The sequence below is a fragment of the Mesocricetus auratus genome, unplaced genomic scaffold (assembly GCF_017639785.1).
Source record: "Mesocricetus auratus isolate SY011 unplaced genomic scaffold, BCM_Maur_2.0 Super-Scaffold_100009, whole genome shotgun sequence".
Lineage (NCBI taxonomy): Eukaryota > Metazoa > Chordata > Mammalia > Rodentia > Cricetidae > Mesocricetus > Mesocricetus auratus.
The window spans coordinates 27,024,696-27,048,792 of NW_024429193.1; the positions used below are offsets into that span (position 1 = coordinate 27,024,696).

Consider the following 24,097-nt stretch of genomic DNA (forward strand, 5'->3'; position numbering starts at 1 on the left):
TCAACTGTCTCATACCCAGCTGCTAGCCCTTTAGTTACCCTGCTCGGTGCTCCCATCCTCCCTGTTTTAACTGTAATTTAATTACCAGCAAGAAGGACCTCAGTAACGGCTGGGAACCTGGGGAGCAGTGTTAGCCCTGCTGAGAGACTTAGCAGCTGTTTGTCACACTCATTAACCTACTAAGGTACATGTTCTACAGGATCCTGTGATCCCAGATTCCACACTCACTGGCCTCACTCTGCCCCCTGTCTCTCTACCTGAGCAGAGGGGACCTTCACATAGCTCCACCCACAGGCTAAATAAGCTCCACCCACGGACTAAATTTGTTTCTCTCTTCATATTTAGAAATTCTTGATTTATTATTTTTTTTGAGCTTCATTTCTCTTTTCTGTTTTGATTTTAAAAGGCAGGAGTACGTAGCCCAGGCTGGCCTTGCGTTTAGTATGTAGCAGAGGTTGACCTTTAACCTTGAACTCCTGGTCCTTTTGCCTCTTTCTTCCAAGTGCTAGGATGACAGGCATGTGCTACTGTGCCCGGTTTCACTTCTGTTTTCAAAGATGGGGTTTATTTTTATGTAAGAGTAGCAATCACAGTAAATATGTGAATTGTACTTCAAATGTATCAACTACATAATTAAGCTATATTTAATCAGAGATGTGGGCTACCGTGCTACTTGGTGGTATGACCACAAGTGGCATCTTGCTTACAAGAAACTTTTAATAAACTACGACTGAGTAATTTTGTTTCTTCACCAACACCCATCCCCTAATATGTAATGAACACAGGGAAAAAGGAGGCGTACTGTTTCTGTCCTCAGTTTGGGATGATAATTAGATACGTCTATTATAGTAAACTTCTTTTTATAGAGACTTGTTATGGTAGTCACGTGTTGAGCCTTTTCCTTTTTAACTATACTGGCAGCCTTTGCTTAACAAAATCTGATTCCTGAATAAGAGGAAAGTTTAGATAGTCTGTAAATCTGCTTTCTTGGTAGTCATCTTTATATTTACATAGGAAACTCTAAAGAAACAGGATAGAGGTCTGGAGAGAGGGCTCAGGGGTTAAAGAGCACTTGTTGCTCTTACAGAGGACCCAGGCTCAGTTTCCAGCCTCCGCATCATGGCTCATAACCGTCCAGTTCATTAAAATCCCCGTTCCAGGGAATCCAATGTCCTCTTCCAGTCATCACGGGCGCCAGGCACGCATGTGGTACCCATACACACACGCAGGCAAAACACTCACACGCGTGAAACAACTAACCCTAAAACAGGGAAAAAGCAGGGCAAGGGAAACGCCTGCCACTGTTGTGTAGCAGTGAATGTACCGTGAGTATGCTTCCTACCTGCTTGCAGTGATGCATGGAAAAGGAGGTTTTAACTATGCCATTGAACGTGCCCTACTTAAGCAGTTTCCTAGCTATTACACACTGAAGCTTTTAGATTTTCATTGTCATTAGCAATGTCCTAGTTAATATGTTCAGGTAAATTTTGTTCATATTTGTAAAATCTAAGACTTATTTCATAGCTGAATAAAAGTTTGATAATTGCCTGTTTTTGTTTAAGGCTAATTAATAAGTGGAGCAATTATAATTTTTAAAATTTGAATTTCTTTGCTCCCTAGTCAGGTTAAATATTTTTTCAGTCCTACTGTTGAAATATGGAGTTTTTTTCCTTTATGAAGAGTTACAGTTATTTGTCAAAATTAATGGTTTAATTTTCACTGTTATTCTATGGGGCGTTTGTATGGCTTCTATTTTTCCCCCTTCTATTTTAGAAGTTTGAATGTAGCAGTGATGAGATGACTTTGTGCCATGGAGGGGAAAGCCAGGTTGAGCCAGGGAATGCAGGGGTTGTAAGGCTCTGGCTGGCAATCTCTCGTGAAACCTCCCTGGCTTTAAAAATGAAGACATGAGTAGCGTCCTGTCCCTGGGATGATTGAGACACACCCTGTATTGGGCAGAGGGAAGTACAGGGTGGCCTTTCAAGGTATTTTATATTTCAGAGTCTATAATTAGAAAACACTGTGAGTTCTTTATACACTTTTACCCTGATCGCACCCATCTGGTTTAGTGACTCGTTCTTTCTCCTCTTTTTTTCTCCTTTTCCTTTTTTCTTATATTTCCTTTAAAAAACAAAACAAGCAAACAAACAAACAAAAAAAAAAACAGAAGAAAATCAAGGTCTTACTGTGGAGCCCTCCCTGCAATTCACTGTGTAGACCAGGCTGGCCTTGAACTCAGACCTGAGCGCTGGTTAAAGGTGTGCACCACCATGCCGAGCTCTGCCCCCCTTTGATGCACATCCACTGTAGTAATAGGCACATCCCTACACCCTGCCTCTGAGGGTTTCCAGTGTGTCACTTGCAGGGTCCACTCTTCTAAACAGTAAAAGGTCATCTCTCCCTTTCTACTCTTACCTCAGTGACTTCCGATGCTTTTTGCAAGGGACTGACTCTGTCTTTGTTTTATTGAGACAGGGTCTCCCTACGAGGCCAAGTCCAGCTGGTGATGCCTTGCCCTAGTGTCTCTCAGGTGCTGGTGCTTCAAGCATCTGCCACCAAGCCCATTTTTTAACATGTGACTCTTGGCATGAGTTAGTGAACAAATATTTACATAGAACTGTCAGTTCTGCCAGGCCTTGTATCTAAAAGGCAGTTAAAAGCCTAACAGTGGCTCCTCCCTCGAGCTGCCTACAGCCTCACAGAAAGGAGATAAATAATCCTGTCTACCAATTGACTGAACAGTTGCTCTTAGGGAACTACACTGATGGAGAAGAAAATTCAGAGTAGGGTAGAGCAAGTGCAAAGGGTTTCCAGCCTCCTTAAGGGACAGGCAGGGTTAATTTTGGATGCCAATCCCACTGCGGAACACTGCCCATTGTATCGTGAACTCCAAGTAGAACACTGTATGCCTGCTTTCTATAGCAATGTGCCGCATGGACTAAAATGAAAATGAGCTGTGGTAGTCATTTACATATTGATATCTCCAGCAATGCTTACCATCAACACTATTTCCAAATAACTAGGAGAGGGTTGGGATGTTTGTGAACACACACACACACACACACACACACACACACACACACACACACAGACTGAGAGAAGGTGGCAGGGATTAGGCTAGCCTCATTTGATCAATGCACAGTCCACATGTATTGAATGTAAAAACATAATGTGTTCAGTCATTATGTTGTAGTTAAGTAGATTAATAGCATTTTACCTTAAGAAAAAAACCCCTGAGATAGCCTCTAGCTAGGTAAAATGGGAAAGGCTTACCTCCGACTCTATGAAGTAGTCATGGGGTTTCAACACATCATGGTGTCCATATACAGTTTGGGGGTATCTGAGGGAAGACACTCCCTGTCTTAGCTGGATGTATTTCAATTTAAAACTCTTCAGGTCACCCTCCATTGCTGAAGGAAGTCAGGGCAGGTAGGTACTCAGACTTCGGGAACCTAGAGGAAGGAGCTGATGCAGAGGCCGGTCATGGAGGAGTGCTGTGTACCTGTTTGCTCCCCATGGCTTTATCAGCCTGTTTTGTTATAGAACCCAGGACCACCACCATCCCAGGGTGACACTGGCCACATCAGTCATCACAGGCTTGCCCACAGTCCAGTCACACCAAAATGACTCTAGCTTGTGTCAACTTGACATAAAAACTAGCCAGCACTGACCCCTTTTTAAAAGCTGAGATTTTTTTCTCTCTAATGATTACAGAAAGATCACTTGTCCCCTAGTTTACAGTATGTTTAACCACAAGAGCTTAGGACAAGTAGGAATGGACTTCTGAGTTGTTTAACCCTGAGATGCTTCCCTTCCGACGGGCGACTTTCAGATCCCTTGGATCCGGGTACAGCGCACCCCACTGTGTTCAGCCTCGGAGTGTTTTCCCCTGGCTGTGTTTCAGTCATCTCCCCGTCTTAGAGGATTTGTCCCTCGAATCTAGCGCCATCTCCTCCTGCTCCGGCTGTGAGAACGGAGGTGAAGATGGGCAAGTTTCTCTGTGTAGTGCTGAGTATGATGTGCCCTTGGCTTCTCACTCATCAAAATGAGAACTGTGAAGGTGTCTCGACGGTGGCCTTCACTGCTGCTCATAACTCGTGTGTTGAGAGCTGCGGGAACGTGTTAAACCAATGTGTAAAGATAGTTACACATCTCAAACTGTCTCTCTTCCTCTGAGTTTGAAAAACTTTCCCCTCCTATAGAAACAGAAGAGCTGAGAGCCCAACATTTCGTCGTCTTGTAAGATCTTAGGAGTAAACTGTCTTGGGGCTCTTTATATTGATTCGATTCATTTACCGGGTACATATGATCTTTACCCCATGCTCAATGCTGGTCCCTTAATATGAATTCCTCCAATTAGGAAAGAAATCTTTTAAGGATCTTGTCAAGTTTGTATGCTTTTACTGCCTGAGTTTATGGAGGAGGACATGACCGCACACGGAGGCCCGTGGCATTAGCTTTTTATTCCTCATACCCAGTTCTCCCTTTCCTGCCTTTGTGATCAAGAACACTTGTTCTGTGTTTGACCAGCTCAGTTTCTGCATTCCCTACTTGGTAACAGTTCTTCACTGATTTGAGTTCTAGAACTTACCTTACTCCGATGTGAAGTTGTCCACCGCACGCCATCTCCGAAAGAAGATGTCTCCAGATTCTGTGACGCTGTATTCTCAGTGTGACGGTGTACATTGTACAGTGTACATTGGATGGGTACCTAATTCTGGTTCGGATACACACACCCAATTTGACTGGACAGAAAGCATCATGTTTAGCTAGCTGTGTTGTTGAAAAATAATAATAGTCTGTTTAACAAGCTCATAATATTACTAATAGCAAACTGTATTATACACTTTTAATTATGGACTGACTTATTTGCCCATAGCACAGGAGCAATCATTTGCTTTTGTTTGACTTACCTTTGCTGTCTAAGAAATAAAATGTGCAGTGTACCCTGTCCGTGCCCTAGCAGTCTCTGAAGTGTGAGAAACCTTTAAAGCGGTGAAAGGGAAAGCTGGAAATTTTAGAAAGATCAGTGTGGACTTGGGAGTCAGGAAGTCCCAGTGTAACTGTGACGATGTCTTGGGCTAACTGTGGTGATGTCCTGGTGTAGTCTGCCGAGGGCCTGGCATAACTGTGGTGATGGCCTGGCGTAACCATGGTGATGTCCTGGCGTAGCTCTGCCTGGTATAAATATACAGGTACCTGAACTCTGTAAGCTCTTACTTTAGAAGATGTCACCTTGCAGATTCCCGAATAGTGATTTAGTATTTACACCTGAGAAATGGAGAGGGAAGTGTCACCTCAGGGGTTGGATGGTTTTAGCTTGGTGACATATATCTACACCTGATTTATGTTCATTCTTTAGGTGGCAGTGGTCTAATTACTTGCCGCTTAGTGTCCAGAATCATATTAGGGATTTTTTTTTGAAAAATACAAAATGGAGCATACCACCCGCAGATCCCATTATTCTTTGAGCAAAATCCAAGTGTGTTAGCGTGGCCTACCTGGATTACATAAGATCCAGACTTACTCATTGCAGCCAAGTTCACTTGCCTACTGCTGATAGACAAAATAGCCCCTCCTTTGCACACACCCTTCTATATCAGACGGCCCCACTCTAGCAGATATGACTTCTGTCCATCCTTCAGATCTGAGCTGAGTAAGTCTTTCTTCCCAAAAGCCTTCCCTGAACTTTCCAGACAAGGTTGTGTCCTTGGTTTTGTGTTGCTATAGCCCTGAACTTTTTACCCAAAAGTTATCTCCCTGTGTGATAGCAAATTGTTTAATTTCTCAGCTATTCTGCAGGCTCCCTGAAATGGGGCAAAGGTTGTCTTGTTCACCTGGCCATAGTGGGCAGATGCCTAAATGAAAGTTAAATACCTTTTCAAAATATGAGATAGTCAGTGGTCATTTAGTTCTCAGAGTATACACAGCACACTGCTTACTGTCCTTAAACAGGGCACCCTGTGAAAGTGATCATCTTGGATCCTTAGTCAGAGGAATGGAATTCTTTTAGAGTTTTTATGAACAGATACCAACACATCCATGGCTTTAAATTCTTAGGTGTCTGCAGCAGACTCATTTCTCAAGGTCCAAACTCAGACAGTCTGAAGACCTGAGTTTTCAATAATGCATGAACCTAAACATTATTTTTAGGGTGGCAAGGAATCTACCTATCAACCATGAACTCTATTTAAAGAAAACTTGCTTTATACATGGTTAAGGATTTTAAAATATTTGGAAAGTAATTTACATTCTTTATATCTTACCAGTGATTATAAACACAGCCAGTTTTGAATCATGGAAGTACCTTTTTTCTTAAATATTCTATGAATTTTTGTTGAATTTTTCTTTTAAATATGTCTTGAAAGAATACTGTTTTGGGGGTGATGCTTAAGGTGGTCAGACCTAAAACATATGCAGACTAGCAATGATAAACAAATTTAGCAGTCTATTTATATGTGTTTTCATATGTAGGTATATGTGTAACAATAACAAAAAGAGGTCATGAATTTGAGAGGGTGGAGGCATGGGAAGTGTTGGTGGTGGTGGCACACACCTTTAATCCTAGCACTCAGGAGGCAGAGAAAGGAAGATCTCTGAGTTCGAGGCCAGCCTGGTTTACAGAGCTAGTTCCAGGATAGCCAGGGGTGTTACACAGTGAAACACTGCCTCAAAAACCAAAAGTAAATAAAGTTAAGGAAACTTTCAAAGTAAGTCTATACTTGCATAGATGTCAAAAATAAATTAAGATGCATATCATCCTTGCAGTGTTTATTAGCACCTGTGGATAAAAGCCCTACTGACATATTCACAATATTAGATTGAATATTATGTGGCAAGAAGTAAGAAGAAAAATTTCTAAGATTATCTTTTCATCCTTCAATCTAAAAATGTTAATAAATTTAGGATATAGAGCTTTCCCACAATGTGAAGCTTATAGCTTACCTTGTTGTATTTATAGTAGATGTATTCACTGTAATGAAACACCACAGAATACTCAAAACAGAAAGTTAAAAATAGAAGGAAAAAAATCCATGTATCTAATACATATATGTGTTTTCAACTCAAAAAATTTAACAACTCGTTTGAATATTTAATGTGTAGAAATAACTAGGAAAATGAGAATAAAAAAGAGGCAGAATAGATATGATCATATTTCATGATATTTATGTGTGAAATTCTCAAAGAATAAAAAATGAAATTCAAAAAAAGGCTAATATTGTTGGTGCCTTATATGGGATTCCAGCTCAGAGTGTTTGAGGGTTGGGGAAGCTGAAGATTCATCCAGGGTTTTGTGTGCTAGGCAAGCACTGTACTGTGTCCTCACTTAACACCATGTCAGTTTTGAGTTTTAGCTTCTATGGGAACTTAAGTACATATACTATTCTGAATTTGAAAAAAAATAGTAAAATGACTTTAGCCAGGTGTACCATCTAAATGGGATTTGAGGGCGAATTCTCCTAATTTTGAAGCTGCTTAGATTGTAGCTCACAATTCTTGATATAAGAAAAAAAAGTGAAATAATTTTACGGGTCTGGAGTATACTCCACCAAATGAGTCGATCTTACAAACAAAAAACCTCTTTTGATTACGAGGTCAGTACCGATGACTCAGTGCTGCTTGGGAGTGTGTTACATTAACTGAGTTCATGAGAGTGAAACTCACTGGTAAAGGGATGACAAATAACTTCCTGACTTTACAATTACACTGTCCTTGGATGAGCAAGAGTCCTGTAACGACCCTCCAATCTCGCCTTGCCTTCAGCTATGAAGGAATGGGTGTGTTGTCTGTGTGGCATATAAATACATTTTGAACTCTCTGGACTTAAAAGCAATGATTGAAGGAACCTCCACCGCCCAGTAAAGGGGAAACAGTGTCAGGGTTAAGCATTAAGCCAACAGCAAGCGTGGGGCAGGGAGAAGGTCACACTGAGTAAATAATCAGCCCACATTCAACTGTACCTGGGCTGAACTGCTTCTGCGGCCGCCAAACACAAGCCAGTAACTAGGCAACAATGATTCGCACGCTCTGATCACTTCACTACAGTGACATGTCCAACCCCCACATTTCCAGGAAATGCCCTTCTTCTAAGTCACCGAGGACCAGGGTGAACACTCACCCTGCACTCGGGATCAGGTGACCCATGACTTGTTTCAGACCTTAGGAGGGACAAGCACAGATGGAGCGGTGAGAAGGAAGAGTTGAAGTAGGGAAGGGTGCTCAGTGAACCAGTCTTTCCATTCCCACAGAATGACTCATGGGGAATGAAATCTATTGCCTTTAGGGAGGGAAAATAGCGAGTTCCTAATTACTAGGAGGCCTGGAGAAGTGCTGGATCCAGATTCCCCATCAGTCTGCTAGGTTTCTGAGTTTAGCTTGTCGTTCCTCAGATGTGGACAGTGATGGTTCCTCCCACATGAAGTGGCTGTGCGAGTTGATGTCACTGGTTAGAAGTGCTGGGGCAATCAAGCAGCTGTTACCCTGTGTGCTCTGGAGAAGGGGCAGCCTCCCCCCACCCTCAGGCCCAACTGGATTAGGAAGAAAGGCAGGGAAAGAAGGCGCCGGTGGATGGGACTGTTTTCAACACATAAAGATACGTTGAGGTTTTGAGAACTCTGATTACAGAAATTGTAAGTAAATCACATCAAGAAAACTTTCCAAGGCGCTCCAGAATTCCATACTTTGGAATTCGGGTGTTGAAAAGCTACATTATCATTGCACCACGAGAATTTGTTTGGTGACTCCTCAGACTGTCTTAATATGCCAAAGGAAGAAGCTGACATTTGTTTTTTTTTTTTTTTCTTTCTGGTTTTATGCCTTGTGCTGCATCACACTTCTTTTGGTAAAATTTATGACGAAAAAAATGTAACAACACAAAGTAGCCACAGTAAGTCACATGAGATTCTAGGAGCTTCTATCTGATTGAGATGCAAATAGGCACACATGTGACTGACTCAGGGTACTTGAGGGTTTTGGTAAAATGTCATAGCCATTGTAGGTCCAGAATGGGGTGGAGGTATTTGACCGGGAACATTTTGTGGAATACAGACAGGCCTGGAGGACCACGGAGAAGGCTAGGAAGCCAGGGGCAGTACAGCCCCACCTGTCCTCTTTGGGTGTCGGCCTGACTTCCTGAATTTTGCTTTTGGAGGGAGGTGAGATGACAGGGAATCCTGTGAGGACAGTGAGTCACCCTGGGCCAGGAGTTGAGCTGGACCGGACGGTGTTCTGTGTCTACAGACCTGTGTGGGGGCTGGGACACTTAAAAGCAGAATGAGGAAGACAGGTGCAGCTCTCTTCCCACCGAGCTTGCAGCCTGTTTCCGTCAGGCCTGGGTGGAGTCGATGAGCAGGTAAAAATTTCTTAAGGAAGTGAGCACACACACACCCCTACCAACAGACAAGATACCCATGTACATCAAAGGGAGATAAGATTTTAAAGTACTTGAAAATGAAGGCAAGAGAGGTGGCTCAGCAGGTGTCCGTGTGTATGTGTGTGTGGTCAGCGTGTTCCGGTGCCTGCACAAGAGGGTGGCACCTCCTCTGGAGCTCATGTTAATGACAGCAGTAAGCTGATGTGGAGGTGCTGGGAACAGAACATGGGTCCTATGCTCTAACCACTGAGCTCTTTCTCCAACCTCAATTTTAAGTATTTTAGGGAAGGTTTCTTTTTCTAAAATATTTATTTCTTGTGAATATAACATTCTGCCTCCCATTTTTGTCTGCACATCAGAAGACGGCACCAGGATCTCATAACAGATGGTTGTGAGCCACCATGTGGTTGCTGGAAATTGAACTTAGCACCTCTGGAAGAGCAGTCAGTGCTCTCAACCTCTGAGCCATCTCTCCAGCCCCAGGAAAGGTTTCTTAAACATCAACTGTGTTGAACTTGTGCATGCTAATTAACAGTTTGCTAGGACTTAGCAGCACAGTACTTGTGTCTTGCTCTTTGGGGCTGGCCTCTGAGCTCACCCATTACCTCTGCGCTGTCAAACTTACTTATTAGCCATGTCTTGTTTTGGAAAAAACTTCAGCTTTTAGCTTCCACTTAAAATAATTTTCTTTAGTATTAGTGATTAACTTTTTTTCTCCAATGAGCCTGAATCAAGAAGTCTTTATTAAAATCTTAATTAGAGGCATATGTGGGAGAAATCATGCTCTAGAAGGAGAAGGAATGTTTGAGGCCAGCCTGGGCAAGACCTGTTTCAGGAAGCAACACCACTAAATAATGACATCTCATTTAATCAGATTCGTTCCCAGTGTGACAGGATATTTAGCATCAGATGTCCCACAAAGTTTCCCACCCCTTGCTCTATTCAGATTCCTAAGTAGTAATAAGTGGAACTCAGTGGGTGATTTTTATTCATGACTTAGTTCCCTATTTCCGTGGCTTCTTCTGTGTGATTACCCGAAGAATACAGACAGAAGACAAATGGTGTTTTAAATTGACACGGATCCATCAATTAACGTCATCCCTTCTTGTGGTAGGGAGAAGAAATTCAAGATTGGGGAGATTGTTTAGTTCAAAGTTTAGGGCAAAGTCTGTCTGGAAACCAGGTGTGGGATTCTAATGTGCTTCCATGCAAATAGGCCTGTTTTCTTTACTTCTGAGTGTAGCAAGGCCATACATAGTACTGGGTGAACTTTGGCTACTCCTTATCTTAATAAACCCATTTGAAACTGTGGTCCAAATATCCTGACAGCAAGCTAAATAATTCCAACATTAAAAAATTCTTGGGGGCTATCAAAGGTCTGACCGTTACCATACCTTTCCTTTTAAAGTGGAATTTTATATATTTACTAATCTATAAGCATGGCTTGCAGTCCAGGAAAACTGTCAAGTAATGAGACTGTACTAAATGAGAAAAACAAACCCAAAGCTGCTAAATGACCTAGCCTGGCTTGATTATGGTTTGAGATCAGGATGCTGGTGTGTAACCTCTGACCCAGAACCCTTCAGTGACACTGTTAGTTATTAAGTATCTTTAGCCACAAAAGGCATATGTCTGATGAGATTTTGGATACCTCTTCTGAAACAGAAATGACAGAATTCCCTACACGGTGTTGCAGGATGGGAGCTAAAGTCATACCAGTGTGGTCTTGCTGAGACAGTTTTGTCACATTAATTTCTTAACACCCTGCACAAGATCCCTGGGTGGTCTGTCCCTCCCTAGCAGGACAAACTCAACACTGGTTCTGCTTCTGTGGATAGAACATGTCTGCTTTGCCATTGGAAAACAAAAGTAGAAATGTTTGCGGAGGTGAGTTGCCCCAGCCTGGGGACCCCTGTCACCAGCGGAATGCCACAAACCCATTCCTCATTGGGGGACAAGTGGCCATAGGAACCTACTCGGCCTCTTTTTCTTTATTGTAGAACTCACGGTGATTTCTGTGTACTGTTTTGCAGGCGCTTTGGTCAGAATTGTAGCAATAGGAGCTCTGTGCAAAACTCAGCTAGGAAAGCAGTACTTAGCAGGCCAGGAAGCTGGCTCAGTATGCAAAGGTGAGGGTCACCAAGCCTGACTAGCCGAGGTGGATCTGTGAAGCCACCTGGAAGGAGAGACTGACTCCTACAAGTTGTTCTCTGACCCCCGCCACACACGTGCACTGTAGTGCAGGCACACCCAAACAGACATGCACACAGATGCACAGAAATAAATGTAGTTTAACAATTTAAAAAAATTGGGAGGTGGAAGGGAGAACTTTGGTTGGAATGTAAAATGAAATTTAAAAAATTAGAAGACGATATTTATTTCATGTTTATGGTGGAGGTCAAACCAATAATGCACTTGAAGGAAATATGGCAGGGAGAATAGAATGTAGGGAAAAGGAAAAATTAAATTTTAAAGTCAAAGACTAGAAAGGAAGGTGGAGGTCAGATCACGAAGAGCCTGGTGCACAATTCTAGGAAATGATGGGAGTCAGAGAAAACATCATCCTCCCAAGAAGCAGGTTTGAGGAAAACGATGGCCTGGCTGGGGCTTGCCTTTTAGAACATGATGTCCGCTCTGGTGAGATTAACAGAGACAAAAGTTTCCAACTCTTTAAGAGATTGCTTTAAAAGAAACTAGGGGAGAGACTAAGTGAAGGTTTCCCGTAATTTTTATAGTCAATAGAGTTCGCTATATTATACTCCGTTTTCTGTATGTCTACATTTTCTTATTTTTCCTGTAGTCGAAAGAAGCAATGAGCTTTTGGGCCATAGGAAGCTGTTAGAGGGGTTTAGAGAGGGCAGGAGACCAGGAGATGGGCTGGGAGTTCCAGAGCCAGCTGCCTGAGACATCTTGATGGCGGGGCTTTGAACTTCCCCTTGTCCAAGGACATCCGTGCTTTCTGTCTCCGTGAACTGTTCTCTGATGTCTGTGCTGCTATCAATACTTTCGCTGTACAAAGAACCAATGGCGCCTGGTGCCCAAGCGTTTCCCCAGGTCTTTTTAGTAGCTGCCATGTTTGCACTTACTCCAGCCCTCTGGAACTGTTTCTGATCTGAACTCAGCTTGAGAGAGAAACACTAACTACCTGAATAGTGGGGAGATGGAAATTGCCAAAATTCAGAGGGAGGGTTGGTGAGCAAGGCAGGAGTGTGGCGCTGAGGCAGTAGCCATGATTTCTATTTATCCGAGTATCTAGGTAGATGGTGGTGATGTTTACTGAGAAATCAGGTAAGGAGGAAGATACACTTTGGGGGGAGGAAATGGCAGTGTGGTTTGGGGCAGAAGTGGCAAGCATTTGCCTTTTCCATTCTCAGCGCTCTGAGAGCTTGGATGAACTTCACATTTCTCGGCCCTCTAAGCGTGATATCCAAGGTTAAAGAGAATGCCCCTTAGGCCCTCTATGCATCCCCAAACCTGGTGCACAACTCCAGCCCTGCCTGGTGCTTCGTCAGTGCTCACTAAATACAAAATTAAGCTGCCTTTTTTTGTCAGTTTAAGTAGCCTCCAAAACAATACAGAGAAACCTTGTCTCGTAAAACCAAAAAAAATGTTTTTTTCAGTGCAAAACGATTCAAAAGTAGATGTTCCATATTGTATCACCACAATGTCTTTTGCCATGGCCAAGATACCCTATAATATACATCTTCTCAGTCTAATGTCTTCCCTATGTCTGGGCCATAAGCTTGGTCAGTGGGCTTCCAATATCTTGTTAGAAATGTTAAACATTTCATGTGTTTTCAGAACAAATGCACGAAAACCAAGAGCTGATTTTTTCTGGACTCTTGGTTCTACAGGGAGGAATGAGGCAGAGTTTCATAGAAACATCTTCAAGTGGTTATTTATAGTCAAGTACTTTTATTTATGTAGCATCATCGATGAAAATTAGATTTCATGGAAATATGAAATTACATCTTTTAGCTTCCTGATGTTAATTGAACCCTGGCTTTATATTGTCTCTTGGCGTCCTCTAAACATGTTGTGCAGGTGAGAGACACTGTTTTTAGCCATCCTATGCATTCCCAAACTTGGCTGTGTGCCCACAACTGTGCTGAGTACTTGGTGTCTACTAAATAGTAACAATCATTCTTGTCTACCTGGGGAGTGAAATTAAAATACACTGCTTACTAACCCTTTCAATGCACCACCAACACCCAGCTGGAGGCATTTTCTTAATTGAGGTTCCCTTCTCTCAGATGGCTTTGGCTTGTGTCAAGTTGACATAAAACTAACCAGTACAATAATATATACAAAAAGCTGCCTTTAATCCCAGCACTCAGGAGGCAGAGGCAGGCGGATCTCTGTGAGTTTGAGACCTGCCTGGTCTACAAAGCTACACAGAGAAACCCTGTCTTGAAAAACAAAACAAACAAAAAAAGTAAACACACACACACACACACACACACACACACACACACACACACTAAAGCAAAATTCACCAAATAGAGGGAAAAAGGCTTTTGTAAAAAATGCTTAATATTGGTTTAATAATGGGCATGCTCTTAATAATCCCAGTGAGTTTGAAGCCAGCCAGGTCTACTATATAGCAAGTTCTAAGCCAGATAGGTCTGCATAGCGAGACCCTGTCTTAAAAGCAAACAAATTCACAATATTGGGCCTTCAAGACAGCTCCACGGGTAAGGGCACTTGCTGCGGAGATGACCACCTGAGGGAACCTGAGTGAGTTCCATCCCAGAAGCCTCCATGGTACGAAGGGGAGAAGCCATTCCTGAAAGTTGCCCTTTGACCTCCACAAGCACAACATGGGCATACCTACACCCACGACATAGTAAATACTTGCAAAATGCTTCTTTATAATTGATGGAGAACGCACATGCTGTTCCTCAACACAAACACAAAGGAGGGCTGGGCAGTTCCGGTTTTGGTGTGAGTGTCTGCTCCCTCCCATTGGGTTCTGCCCATTCCTCTGCTGTCTGGCTGGTGTATCCTGACATCAACACAGCACTTTTTCTGGACTTTCTCAAGTAGCAATGGGATTGCACACTTTTCTCTAACTTTGCATTCTGAATGTGCTTTTGGTTCCTTCCCATTGAAACTCTGAGAAGACGTAAGGTAAATAAATGAAGATTCAGTCAGATAATTCCATGCAAGCAAACACAGCTGTACATAACTCAGAATACATTACAATGTAAGAGGCTCATAAATGAAAAAATTATATGATATGTAATATGTGTATATTTGACTTTCATATGTATTTTGATAATATTCATGTCCCCTTCCCCAACTCTTCCCAGATCCACCCTCCCTTCCATTCCTACCCCCCCGTGTCAAGACCACTTGATGCTGCCCTTGGATATGTGGCCTTATATTAGAATGTGCTCAGCTTCCCTGACACTCATAGGGAAAACTGACCTTACCTCTCCTAGGAGAAAAGATTTGCCAGGAACTAATAGGCTAGGAGTAGACCTGGGATTTGGTCTGGCTCCAGCTTGCACTGGTCGTGTATGTGTGTGTGTGTGTGTGTGCTGTCACAATTGCTGTGAGGGCCTGTGTGCAGCTGCCCTGCTGTGCCCAGAGGCACACTTTCCTTGTTGTCCCCGTCCGCCCCCCCGCTCTTATACACTCTTTATGTCTCCCTTTCACAAAGACCCCCGAGCCTTGGGAGCAAGGGGTGCCAATGAAAATAACTGTTAAAGATAGACTATACAAAACTTGGAACAAAACATCCCAGACTCCTATCACTTGAACAACTATTCTAAAACTTTTAGAAATTTTATCTTTTTGTACTTTGTTGCATATTTAAAATGGACAAAAGAGTATCTTTTAAAAGCAGACATGTGCTTTCCATAGTAATTCTGCCATTGACATAGACAGCAGAAAATTTTGAATGTAGGAATAACTTATGTAGCAAATTAGAAAATATAATCTAGCAATAAAATACTACTCATAAAAAAGCCGGGCGGTGGTGGCGCACGCCTTTAATCCCAGCACTTGGGAGGCAGAGGCAGGCGGATCTCTGTGAGTTCGAGGCTGGGCTGGACCAACAGCCTCCGAAACAATACAGAGAAACCCTGTCTCGTAAAAACCAAAAAATAAATAAATAAATAAATAAAATACTACTCATAAATTTATAAAGGGTAGGTGAGTGAGTAGTGTTGATTTTTATATTTCTTGACTTTTTCTGTATATGTGCAATATAAATTCTTTATTGAAATTTCCTCATCATTGGCATCTTAGACAAATTCTTATGAATTTACAGGAAGGACTTTTGTGTTTATATGTCCTTTTTAAAAATCGAGAATACAGTTCTGTTGAAAGCAAAAGGCATCTCATGGATGCTTCCCTCTGAGCCGTAAACATGAGTTCCTTTGCCTGTTTCACTGAATTTCTCTAGTGATTCTTTTTTCTGTAATTTGCTCTGAGAAAAATTCTCAGTGGGGGAGTTGCTATTTCAAGAGATGCAAGCATTCTCAGCTTGCTAAGAGATGCTTTATAAGGAGTTGTTTGGTTTAGTTGAGGTTTTTGCTGCAGTTGAGTTGGCTAGCTGGTTGGTTGCTGGTTAGCTGTCTGGTTGGTTGACTGGTTAGCTGTCTGGTTAGTTGGTTGACTGGTTGACTGGTTAACTAGCTGGTTGGTTGGTTAATTGGTTGCTGGCTAGCTGACTTGCTGGTTGGCTAATTGGTAGCTGGTTAGCTATCTGTCTGGTTGGTTGGTTGGTTGACTGGCTGGTTGGTTGGTTAATTGGTTGCTGGCTAGCTGACTTGCTGGTTGGCTAATTAGTAGCTGGTTAGCTGCCTGTCTTGTTAGTCGGTTGGCTGGTTAGCTGTCTGGTTAGTTGGTTGGTTGGTTAGCTATCTGTCTGGTTGGTTGGTTGGTTAGCTGGCTGGTTGGTTGGTTAGTTGGTTGCCTAGTTAGCTGTCTGATTAGTTGGTTACTGGTTAGCTGGCTGGTTGGTTGGTTAGTTGGTTGCTGGTTAGCTGGCTAGGATTGATTGTGTAGCTGGCCTGGGATTCTCTATATTCTTCCCTCTGTATCCAGACTCCCAAGAATAAAGGCACAAACCAGCATGCCTGGTTCAAGGTGGTTTTTATGATCCTTTTGAGTTACAGCTTCAATACCCTGAGTATGGCTGTCACTTTAGCCTATCTTCTTTCACTTTTTCTCAATGGCAGTTTGGGGTAGACTTCTAAGGTTAGAACTCCCAGAAGACAACAAAAAGCCACCATAATAGGCAAAGATAAATGGGGGGAAAAGCCCACACGTAAAAACCTCCGTCAAGTAAATGTTCACAGTTGTATTCCATCTGCTATTTTTAGAGTACATCTGAGTTTATGTCTAAAGATGTTATGTTTTTTACAAATAATACCATGCCTGCTCATTAAAGCACATATCATTTCTCATGTACATCTGAGGTTCTATTTCCTTTTGCTACAGCAGGAAGACCCGAGTTTAGATAGTCTCTAGACTATCTGTTGCTATGATAGTCTCTAAACTTTCTGCTTCACGTGACATCATCTCCCCACAATCTCAAGTATGACTTGATTTCCCATTCACTTTCCTTAGCAGCCTAAGCTGTAAGCCATATGCAGTATCCCTGCCTGGCTTTGGGATCCTTAGAGCTGTTTAATCACAGCTCCAATGCTTGTCCATACTTAGCAAACTCCAAAGCATCCATTGCAGAATAATCTATTCTCATTCTGTTCTCCCATTTCCTTGACAAATACATTTCTTTTTCTTTTTGACTAATTATCCCATGAAGGGACCTCTTCAGTACATTAGAACTGAAAGTTTCATGGTGTTATATTTCTAAAAGAAATACAAAATAAGAGTCATGTTTTCTGTTCTAGATTTTTACAAAGGGAAACACTACTTGGCCTTGAATTACTTTGGTGTCAAGTGTGCAAATTTACCCTCTAGGATAGTTCCTACATCACACTAACACTGTGATGGGGCGTGCAAGCTCTGCACAGGGACATTTAGTAGTGGAAACCTGGGAGCCACACAGTTGTTCACAGATGGAAGTGGCTTCTTGAGTGAACGCTGTCCCTGCTCTGAGAGAGAGGGGTCATTCTTTGAAGGCTTCTGGCTCTCTTGCTGTAGAAGCAGATTTAGCTCATTATTTTCTTTTACATGTGTGTGCCTGAGTGTGCGTATGTGTATCACATGTGTGCATGAGCCTTTGGAATTCAGAAGAGGCATTGGATTTTTGGGAACTAGAGCTACAGAATGGTTGTGAGTTGCCCAGTGGGTGCTGAGAACTGAAAGCCCAGTCCTCGGGAAGTGCTCTTAACCACTGAGCCATCTCTCCAGCCCCTAAAGTCTCAGTTTCAGTGAACTTCATCTTCTCTTAAAGAACATATGTCTATTGGCAGTGATTCAGAAAATATTCTGTACTTAACCATTGAAGTCTCCTAAAATAACATATAAATTCTGAGTTTTCTTTACTAAATAAAGTAAAGAAAACTCAGCAGAAGATTATTTTTATGGGAACATTCCAAAAACCAACGTAACTGTTACTTGTACTCATTAAAATTGTTTAAATAGCATTCCGTTAGAGATTTAATCCCTTAATTAAAATTAATCTCTAACGTTATTTTCTGTGCCATTCCTTTGGTGGAGTGTTGAATTAGGTTGGGAAACCTGGGACCCGAGTTTGGGGAACACAGATAATCATTATTAAGTCACTCAAAGAAACTAATGTCTAAAATCTAGATTGGAAACATTGGTCAAGTTTGTGTTTCTGAGAGGTAACTATTCATTGCAATGGGATGGTTGAAATTCTAGGGAAAACTAGGGGTTAGAGAAGCTGGTACTTTTTAGAACCTAGACCACTGTAAAGCCAAAGCAGGCCTGGTCCTCCATGCAAATGTGTATTTAGGTATTCCACAGGCCTGCATCTTCCAGAGGACAATGAAGCTAGCATAGACTGTGTGAGTGGTGTGCACTTGTTACTACTTCATTTGTGGAAGATGTTTTTTTAGTTGACATAATCAAATGAGAAATGAAGATATCCCTACCTCCCTGAGTCTCCCATGGTCTCTTTTGTTTCTGAATTCTTGTTTCCCTTATCATGAAAACCATGCCTTGCTGTTATGTGACCTTTCCTGGGGAAACATAAGCAGACATCCATTTACCCTAAATGGGCATCAATGACATCCTGAAGAAACCTTTCCCTCCAAGTCTTAGGGAGCCAGTTAGTTTGTTGAGGTTCCTATGGCATCATGGCTGACTCAAAGGCAGCCATGTCACCAGCAAGCCCACCCAAGCAGGTGACCAGTCAAGAAAGCTGCATCTCTAGGCTCCCTGTCCAATTTGCAGGCAGCTACACCATCTCTCCTCCCAAGCTTCAGCTACTGTTTGTGTAACCTTGAGAAAGGCCTCGTGAATCTTTTTATGAGGTAACCAAACCTAACAATTTATATTAGCTTCCAAAGTCTGAGTTTCCTTTTTCTCACTAGGAGGGAATGTCTCATTTTATAGGAAATAGCAACAAGCCACTTGCTTCAAGCAGCCCGTGTAGGCAGAAGCATAGATGTCACCATGTGCAGAGCTTTTGAGCCTATGTATTTCTTACTGGACATGGCCTATATCCTCCCCTAAAAAGGCCCAGAAAACATCATAAGTAGCTCACGAAATGATAGGAGTAATCTGAAGATGAGAGCAGATTCTAGGACCTTCCATTATAGAGGACATTATAGTTGTGCATGACTGTTGTCGCATAATATACTGTATGGTGCAACGATTCATCCCATTTAACTGGCATTTCTTGCTTCACAATCAGTGGTCAAACCATAGTATTCAGCGCTTGTTTAGTTAGAAATACAATCCCAGTTTTCTTATACACCAGAATTTATATATCTAGAAGCTGATTCCTTTAGGTTTTAAGGCTATAAAAATTTACCTATTAAAGTGGCAGTTATATGCAAAGTATGTTTTTTAAGTATCTTATTTAAGTCAAATATTAGGGCTAACATTTTTTCCTGAGAAAATGGCTGGTCCAAGAAAGAAAGTGAAGGAGAAGCTTATAAACATACGATGCAAACTGCTTTTCTAAATGACAGTAGGGGTCTCATTCCAGGTGGGTTAGGATTACAACCAATCAAAGATTGGTCAACAACAAAAATTATTAGAATTGGAAATAGAATTGTATTGCAAGAAAATCAGCAGAAAAAAGAGAGAAAAAAGGATCAGTTCCTTTCAAATAACTTTATCATTCTCTAATATAACTCCCTTATTTTTGTGCCCTTCAGAACACTTAGAAGCCTATTACTGATTTCTCTCTCCACCATATGGTGACCAAATAGTGTAGATTTGTCAAACTACTGACTGCATAGGATAGTGTAAGAATGCAATTGAAATGAGTACTAAAACAACCTCTTGAAGTCCTGCCTTGTATTTACTACTTTATCTCTTTTACAATGGAGGCAAAGATTACCTTTAAGCAGGAATCTACAGAAAGGAGTTGAACAGTCATACACTACTGAGGTGAAGGTTTTCAGGTCCTGCAGGCACCAGCTTTGCCATTGCCACCAAATGTATTTCTTAACTAAGGCTCTATTGTTCTATTTACCAATAAAGCCTTGGGAGTCAGATGTTGGGGTGAAAACCTACTAGGCTCAGAGAGGCCAAGAAGCAACCAGCTGACCTCCTTTTTTGGCTGGAGACTCAGCAAGAGAGCGTCTCTCTCTAGCCATCCGAAACCAAAAAAGAGTCAAACTCCAGGTCCTCCCCCTCCCCGCCCCCACCTGTTCGTCTCTATCCTTCTTCTTGGATCCTCTGTACTCTCTATGACTAATTCCTGTCAACTGGTTTCTGGCTCCACCCCGCTGATCCAAGGTTGATTTTTATCAACACAATCTCCGGTTTCATAGTGCAACCAAATATCCCATAACTCATTCCTATTCTCTCTCTCTCTCTCTCTCTCTCTCTCTCTCTCTCTCTCTCTCTCTCTCTCTCTCTCTCTCTCTCTTTCTCTCTCTCCTCTCTCTCTCTCTTCCTCATCCTTCTGCTATAGTGTCACCCTCACAATTCCAAGTACAGCTAGTTCTCTTTACAACACTGGAACCAGAGCCAGTAGACGGAATTCTCCAGTCACTAGTAGCAATAAGTATCTCCATCCAGAAAGTAGTCTGCAAAAAAGATGTCAAACTTTAAAATATGCCATGGAATGCTCTGCAAGTGAGATCTCAATGAAGTGACTTCACAGTGCCATTTACTAGACAGAGACAGTTGCTACTAGCAGTACCCTTGTCTCCTTCACAGCACCCTGAACTGTAGATGATCCCTTCCTATGAAACACTCCTCATGCTAAGATTTATTGTTTTCAAATTTGCACAGCAAATATTTGCTCTGGGTAAGTACTCACTTCAGCCACTAAAGTGACCAGTTTTCAGCAATAACAGCCTTTACACCTCCCTAGTGTTACTTGTGGTGCTTGGGGTGTGCCTCAGTAGTAGAGTGCTCTTGCTGGTATAGAAAGGTCCCAGGGTCTGTCTCCATTACTGCAGGAATTTTAGAAAAGCTCAGTCACATAGTGACTTTTGTTCGGTTCTGAGGGGAAGCTCATCTTTCCCGAATCACTTCATGTTGTTTAGTTACATGTTGTGGGGGTGAGGGAGTCCAGACTATATACTTTTAGTTAAAATATTTGTTTATCATTGGCTAGTTTTTTTTAACTTTGATCTGTGGAAAACTTAGAAATGTGTGACAGCTCTGAATCATTGCTTATAAAATTCCCAGCTGCTCTGTCCAGCACTGTGAAGGGACACAGCAGCCTAGAAGGGAGAGTGTGGAATATTCCTTGGTTTTCTAGTTATTTAGAAAAATTTTAGTCCTATGAACTAGATCAGTTTATCAGGTGAGCTGTAATGTAGTTCAATAGCATAAAATTCATTTATGTTTAAATTAAATGACTTTTAGCAAATTAGAAAATTAATTGTTAGTCCTGTGGGCTAGATCAGTTTTAACAAGTGAATTTTGTTGTGGCTCAATACCATAGAACCCATTGTTTTAAGCATAAGTAAAAGATTTTTAGCAAATGAACGAATTGTGCAAGCATCATCAATATCTAATTTTGGAACATGTCAACTGCCCAGAGAGAAACTCCATCCTATTTGTAGCCTTTCTCCAGGCCTGCCTATGGTCCCAGATAAAAAGATTACTTCCTGTCCCAACTGAATGCCTTTCTCTTTCTCTCCTACAACTAGATCCAGAACTGAAACAACCCATTCACCCTAAGATGTATATACCTACCTTACCAGAAAGTAAAAAAAAAAAATTCAATCTCTGCCAATAATTTTTCTTCAAGTTAATATGGGGCAGGTAGAATCAATTGAAATTGGATTTTAGTTATGTTTTATATTAAAATGAAATGCTTTTGCAAGTCGTCAAGATATTATGAACCTACTTCCTTAATTGGAACTCTGTTCTATTGAAAAGATGTGGGACCTTGTGACTGTCCAAAATTTATGATCCAGGCTGGAAGGGGTGGTGCAGGCCTGTAATTCCAGCGCTCAGACGCCTGAGCCAAGAAGACCACTATTCAAGGTCAGCTTGGACTACATATGGAGTTCCAGGCTAGTGTGGGAAATATGGAGAGACTATTTTAAAACACACACACGAAAACTGGGACATTCTTAGATCTGGCAGGGATATTAGCCAGTTTATTTTTGTTGGCAAAGCATTCTAAACTACACGATAGTTTTCAATAAGCAATCAGTTGGTTGTCCTTTGAATTTTCAAGAACTTGTTGATAAAATAACAAAACAAACTTCTGTTTTGAGATAGTGTCTCATGCATCCCAGGCTGGCTTTGAACTTGCCGTGTAGCTGGGGATGACCTAGAACTCCCAATTCTCCTGTCTCCACTTCCCAAGTGCTGGGGAACCCAATCCGTGGCATCATGCAACCAAGGCAAGCACTCTAGTAACTGAGCCACACACACACCACACAGCCTTAAACCCAGAAAACTTTGTGGTTGCTTCTGAAGTGGGATACATCCCTCACAAAGCACTGTTGCATCTGGGAGCACATAGTTTTTTTGTTTTTGTTTTTGTTTTTGTTTTTTTCGAGACAGGGTTTCTCTGTATTGTTTTGGAGTTTGTCCTGGAACTTGCTCTGTAGACCAGGTTGGTCTCGAACTCACAGAGATACACCTGCCTCTGCCTCCTGAGTGCTGGGATTAAAGGCGTGCACCACCAATGCCCGGCTTGGGAGCACATAGGTTTATGTTTGAGGAAGGAGGGGTTTCACAAGGAAATGAAGTTCTAGGTTAAGATGTCCTGGTCTTTACGAAAAGCCTCAAGATGGGCAATCTTCTGTCCAGCTGGATCGTGTTAACATAGAGTAATAGAGCCCTGTTATGAATTTTACATGCTTTATTAGTGACATTAACTTTAGTATGATGAATACAGATGATAGGTAAGTTATTAGCAAGCTCCTTTTGTTCTGCCAAGATGAGGGACAACTTATATATCAAAATTTACTACTTAGGTATACTGTGTGTGTGTGTATGTGTGTGTGTGTGTGTGTGTGTGTGTGTGTGTGTGTGTGTGTGTGTGAACCCCCTGTGAGTACATGTGTGTTTGCTTTGCTTTACTGATGCTGAAGTTGATTCCAGGGTCTCCCACACTCTGGGCAAGAGTTCTAGTTCCACCCCTCAGTTCTATGCCCAGCCCTCTAAGTGCCTGTTGCTAATAGCTATTTAAAGAACTTTCTTCTGTGTTTATGTCTCTTTCTATTAAAAAAAAGCCTGATAATTTTCTCTTGGTCGTTGCACTGACTGCATTGTTCACCTATTAATATGTCACATCCTGGAGTCAGTAGTGTGTCATTTAAGAAGAGAAAACTCTTGAGGTCAGCGTCCTGATTTAAATGTAAGATTTGCTGTTTCCTATCTGACCTTGGGCAACTTGCTTTGCCTTGGTGTTTCTTATCTGACCTTGGACATCTAGCTTTTTTCTTTTTTTTAAATTGGGGTGACAATATTTCTTGGGGTTGTTATGAGTGATTAAACCAGGCACTAATGAAGAACCTGGCACGCAAGCAACATTTGCTGCATTTTGTTCCTATTTTATTCTACTTCCTTTTGTAATGGCTGTATGGTTACTGATGGGTTTTCAGATTTGACAAAGCTTTGGGGTCTGCTAACAAAGGCATCAGGTATTAGTTTTGGCTCGATAACAGTCTTCAGACCCAATGTTAAGTTGTAGCTTTTCCTGCATCATAAGCTCAGTGTGCACGTCTCCTCCTTCGTTTGTAATTCCAGTTGGTACAAGTAGGATAATATTTGCTTTGATTGGGGTTTAGCTTCTATCTTGATTAAATTCTTCTAAACATTAAAACTCACACATAACTTAGGTAAGTTCTTTTCTTTTTGTAAACTATATTGACAAACTTATTGTATCTTATCATAGTAAACGAGTCACATGCATAGCAGGGCAGACTTGCAGGTCTGATAAACAAAGTGTTCCGAGCCTTGGACTTTCTGCCCCATGGCCTCAGTAAATGTGTTTACTTAGCTTCCCATCAGCCCTGCAGAGGGAGGCGCTTGGGAGTGAGTGGCCTTTCAAACGCCTGCTTAGCCTGCATCCTTGACTCTGGATCCCATGACCCCTTTTCCATTTTGTTTACTGTAACCTCTGCTAGACATTGCTGATGCTTTACTGCCTGTCCAGGATGAATTCCCCTTAGCTGTATACTGTATTAT

At 41.9% G+C, this 24,097-nt stretch overlaps 1 protein-coding gene across 5 annotated transcripts in view; it reads left to right on the plus strand.

Annotated features, from left to right (window-relative positions):
• Sgms2 (sphingomyelin synthase 2) overlaps positions 1 to 24,097 on the plus strand; it is a 70,784-nt gene that overhangs the window by 18,396 nt on the left and 28,291 nt on the right. The window contains exon 1 of one of the 5 annotated variants that reach the window (XM_040751778.1): positions 7,161 to 8,630. The exons of the other annotated variants lie outside the window; for them this stretch is intronic. The gene's annotated coding sequence lies outside the window, so the exon portion shown is untranslated. Of the gene's footprint in view, positions 1 to 7,160; positions 8,631 to 24,097 lie in introns of those variants that run through there. 5 annotated transcript variants of the gene reach the window in all.